At 44.6% G+C, this 5160-nt stretch overlaps 1 long non-coding RNA gene across 1 annotated transcript; it reads right to left on the bottom strand.

The window, feature by feature from the left end:
- Positions 1-265: 265 nt before the first annotated feature.
- Positions 266-1265, bottom strand: LOC121068014. The gene is made up of 2 exons (XR_005818560.1): positions 922-1265; positions 266-441 (listed from the first exon to the last, which is right to left on the bottom strand). It is a non-coding gene; the product is annotated as an uncharacterized LOC121068014 (long non-coding RNA).
- Between the last annotated feature and the right edge of the window lie 3895 nt (positions 1266-5160).

Raw genomic sequence — 5160 nt, 5'->3', positions numbered from 1 at the left:
TCTTTACAGCTGTTTGGAAGTTTTTTATTTATTTTATTTTTAATGAAACAAAGAACCACGTAAATGTGTTTTTTTTGTTGTTGTTTGTTTGCTTTTTTCAGAACAGAGCTGACAAATGCATATTTAAATGTCATCGAAGTTCTCTGAGCATTTTATTTCAACAATATAAGAAAAAAAAGACACACTCCCCAAGTGATGCCATTGTTTGAAATCTATTTTCATTTAAAAATTCAAAACTGAATATATATATATATTTTAATTTCTGTAATTTATAACAGAGGTAAAAATGCTATGCTTTGAACATACTGAAATCTGTAGTCAACTCAAGACAACTGAGGCAGTCTGGTTGAATGTAAAGGTAATATTTCCTATCCATAGGCTCTTCTGATTGTTGACGGAACTTCACTTCCACAGAGAAAACTTCCTTTACCCCTGAAAAGTCTTGGAAAAACAACACAAAAACAGCTTTATCCACATCATGAATTTAGTCCTACAAAACTAGTCCCTTTGTTTTACTTGCATACCTGGATTCTGTGAGTGCTCAGTACAGCAGCTTGCCAGAGATGGAAGTTCACATTACCCTGAAGCCTCAATGGGAAACTGTCTCTCCTGAAGGATCACTATTGGAATTTTTATTCTTACAAAAATTTGATCCAGGAAAGATGAAATGAACTTTGCTGTACACCCCAGGGAGCAGGTCTGTAATCCACAAAGCCCTACCATGGTACAAGTCTATCATTTCAGGGGCTGAATAGAAAGTTTAACACTTGTTTCAGGTTAAACTGAAACAAATTCAGTTGTTCTCAGAACAGAAAATATCAAAACATGATGTCTGACCTTTCCCAAATGACTTCCCTTCCTTTCTTCTTGTTTTCTTTCTGCCACCTAGAAGTCCACCCCCTGCACTGGATTTGACCTTACCTTGCCAAGTAGTTTTTGGAGACTCGACACAGCATGGTTTGGTGAATACTCCAAATCCTGCCCAGATCCAGCCATGGGGGATTATCCCCAGGTGGCAGCCAGTCTGCAGCGGGGACAGGCAGAAGAGAATGAGCCTGCCCTCACTCCTGGGCACCATGCAGCACCCTGGCTGTAAGCATCACCCTCTGCAGCTGCAGCACGCCTGTGCCTCCCATTCCTCCTCCCTGCCAGCATCCCTCTCTACTGCATGGGCAAGGGGAGCTCAGGCCAGCATCTACCACTACAGAAGGGGGATGCTGCAGTACCTCCCTGCTTTAGGAGGAGGCCATAGGTCAGGTTCTGCAGCTGCTGTAAATAGTCACAGCACTATTTAATTCAATGCAGCCTTTATTTACATCAGCTGATCTGGCCCCACTCCTCCTGTTTTCCTGTGCTCGCTTCCTTTAAGATGTATTTTTATAGCCTTGTAAAACACCACTGTATATTCCTATATAAGCTAGTAAAGACACGAGCACAATGCAGTTCTGCGGTTGTTATTACAGCGGTGCCTGAGAAGGGACCCCTGCGTGCCAGGTTGGGTGTATACACTGAGCAATGGAGAGGTCGTGCCCAAAACAGGCAGGGCAGGCTGTGGGGGACAAGCCAATGTGGGGAAGGAAGAGGAGAAGACAGAGGAAAGGGGAGGTTGTTTCCAGGCAGGAGAGCAGCGAGGAGGCAGCAGGAGATGGGGTCCCATGTGACTGAAGCTGAAATGAAGAGATGTAAGCAGGTGGGGATATGGAGTTTGAAGCAAAAGCAGTGAAAGACAGAGTGTGGCTGGTGAAAACTGTGCAAAATACTCTGGCATCTGTCTCAGCTGCTCCCACAGCTGTTCTGCCTGCATTGGCTCCTTCCTACCCTTCCCTTCCCAAAGCCATGCAGCCCTGGGGATGTAGAGTAGAGTGGAGGGAGAGGAACGGGGCAAGGACACAGGGGCTGAAGTGCCCACAAGGGTATGCCCTGGAAAACTCTGGGCCCAGCCACCTGAAGGGAGGAGGACAGCACTTTGAAGCCCACAGATCCCCCCATTGCCCACTTAAATGCCTTTTAGCACTGCTTGGCGCTACCCCAGCAAGTGAGCAAAGCACCAGAAGGAAATCCTGGCAGAGGTCTTTGTAGTTATGCATTTGTATTATGCAGGTTGGACCCACGTGCTGTCTGGGCAAAACCATTCTTCTTCCTAGAAGAAAAGGAAAACTGACAATACAAGGGCTCAGTTTGCTCAGTTTCCCTTATGTGAGCATCAGTGTTCATCAAGGACTTTCTGGAGCCCAAACTACACCTTCCTGGGGTTTTCCTAGTTGCACAAGGAACTGGGGAAAGATGAATGCTGACTCAGTAAATTAAGATTAAGAAAATAATGTATTTTTAAAAAACACAAAAACAAAAACCCACTAACTCCAAGGGGTGGTGGCATCCCCAGTCACTAATCCAGTTCTGGAAAAGCTGTGCCTGGGAGGCAGCAGAGACCTTACCAGAAGGCGATGAAAAACAGCTACCTCCACCTTCCTAACTTCAGACCCTGTGTCTACAGCATGCTGGTTGCCCCAAAGGTTGTTCTTCTCACCACATCCTACTCTCTTTAACCTAAGGGAGTATGTTGAGGATAAAGGTTTAACTTTTTGCAAAGCAAAAGTTTCAGTCCTTTCTAGGGGCAATGACAACTACAGCTCCAAAGAGAATTGATTCTGCTATCTGGAGGACTTATAATTCCTCAGTGATGACCAGTGATTACTCCAAGTACTGTGCCTGGAGCAGCAGCTTCGGATCTGAGAAAGGTCAGCAACAACAGAGAAAGGGGAAATCACAGGGCAGATAGAGGGAAATGCAGTACAAAGAGAAAAGATGTTTGCTTCTCTTGGCAAAACGTGTCTGAGTTCCTCAGGGTGGGAGATCTCCACGTGGACAAATGCAGAACATTGTGCATCTGCTCCACCTGCACTTGGAGCAATCCAGAAGTTGGACAGTTTGGGGCCAAATAGTGGCACCAGCATAGCACTGTGCTTGTCTTGAGCTATTTATACACATACTCTGAGCAGGGCTTAGTCTTTAATGCTCCGGGCCTTGCTAATGTGATTTTGTGCCTTGCAGAGCAGAACTATCTGAGGCAGTGCCTGAACAGGGTGCTAAGCATGACTGTCCAGACCAAGGTATAACAACATGCTTAGTGACCTTCAATAAAAAACTATTTACCTTAGCATCTGCTGGCAACTTTCAGGAAACAAATGCCTTTCCCTGTTTTGTTCAGGTATCTCCCACTGTTAGCTTTCACACTGGGGTATTCCCAACCACAGATCTGCACAAGGAAGATGTTCCAACAGAAAAATGCTGATTTGTCTGGCTTTTTTTTTTGCCCTTTTTTTTTTTTTTTTTTTTTTTTTCAGGAAACACCAGCTCTGACCAGTCTTTTCTGGGAAGGGGAATTTCTCCTCCAAACATGTCAGGCTTGTGTATCTCTGGTGCTTGTGGAATGTGAGAGGCTCGTTCCAGCCCAGCCACCACCTCTTCTGGGCTCCTTCAGTTTGGAGGATGAGCAACCATTCTTTGGCACAGGGACCTGGATCCTTTTCTCCTGTGCTCATCAGGAGTGCAGCCTGCATGCTCTCTGGCTGCTGCTGGTCTTTCCTGTGCAGCCTGTCCTTCTGGCAAGAGAGGAAAAGCAGAGCCAGGGGACAGAGGAAACGCAGAGTAAAGCCAACATGTGAGTGGCAGGGCCATCACTGCTTACTACAGGGGTTGAAGTGATTACTTGGTTTTGTCACTTGAGACCCTTTGGAACAGCAGATCTTGAAGGAGCTGCTCCATCATCACTCCTGTGCAAGCTTTTGACCATTTTAACCATTGCATTATTCCAGTTAACTGCCTGCTTCATCTACACTGCGTGCTTGCAGGCTAAGTGTAGGGGGTTGTAATGGGGGGAAAACGAAGGCAATGAGAGAAGGATGAAGTATACAGGGAAGGATGATTTCAGTTTACACCTTCTTCACCTGGGACATACCTTTATGGGATGGTAAACATGAGGGGCTTTGTGGCATAAAGAGTGGAATCAAAGACAGGTGGTTGTATTTAGCCCAAGCTAAATTTGCTAACCTCATGCATTTTCCTTTTTTTCCCCCTGGCATCTCAAACATATTCCACCAGGGACACCTATAGCTTGTCAATCATCTAATGAATTTATTTGAACAAACATCTTATGTCAACCTGAGAACTAAAAGAAAAGGGTCCTAGCTCAGGAGAATAAAGTGCAAGAAGTACATAGAGGAGCTTTCAACAGTAGTAAAAATCAGTTCTCTTGAACAAAATTGTAAGGCTCCAATAATAGACCTTGATGACAAGTGGAATTAAATAAAACATGAGTGATGAAACCCTGTAATGTTTACGGTGAGGTACTCCAGACAGCTGATTATTAACTGTTACCAAAACAGTGTCTTGGCAGTAGATATGCAGTAACCAGGATGTAGACTGGTAGCTAGTTTAAATTAGTGGTAAAGATCTGTTATACTTCTCAAAGGATTCTTCCAGCACAATGAAATAATAGCATGAAATTAGTAATTATATGTGTGGGAAGTAGTGTCTGACAGATCATGTTCAGAGGAGGGAAAGGGGTTATTTCCAATTTCATTCTGACTTGCCATCATATTGCTGTGTTTAGATCCACAGCAAAAACTTAGGGATAGGTTTCGGACTTGTGTGCTGTTGACTTTAGCTAAGCAGCCATGCACATACTATGTCACACCTGGTTTGAAAGAGAAAAAAAAAGAAAAAAGAAAAGGAAAAAGAAAAAAAGATGAGTATAAACTATCTGGAAAGAAAACATCGTAGATCCCTAGACGTAACTCACTGACCCATTCCAGTCTCAACAAGACATTGATATCCAGCCTCTCTTTTGGCAAGGAGCAGTGACGCCTGCCAGGCTCAGGGCTAAGCACTGAAGAAGCCCTTTGGGACCTGGAATACCTACATCTAAGCTAGGCAGGTGCAACTCACAAAGTCCTTGATCTACCTGAACGAACTATTTCTGACCCATCACAGATCCACAGAGCCTTCACTGTCTGCTGCAGGAGACCATTGTTTATATCCCTTATTGACAGGCTGTTCTTGTAAAGGCTTGGGATCCCTCAGGGAGATCCACAGAAATGTCCAGGACTTGTCACCCTGCTACAAAACAGTGGTTGTCTCACATGTGTGCTGCCTTAAGTA

This window comes from Cygnus olor, chromosome 3, assembly GCF_009769625.2.
Source record: "Cygnus olor isolate bCygOlo1 chromosome 3, bCygOlo1.pri.v2, whole genome shotgun sequence".
In the NCBI taxonomy this organism is placed as follows: domain Eukaryota; kingdom Metazoa; phylum Chordata; class Aves; order Anseriformes; family Anatidae; genus Cygnus; species Cygnus olor.
Note: the sequence above shows the minus strand (reverse complement) of the source record. Positions and strands in the feature narration are given on the sequence as shown.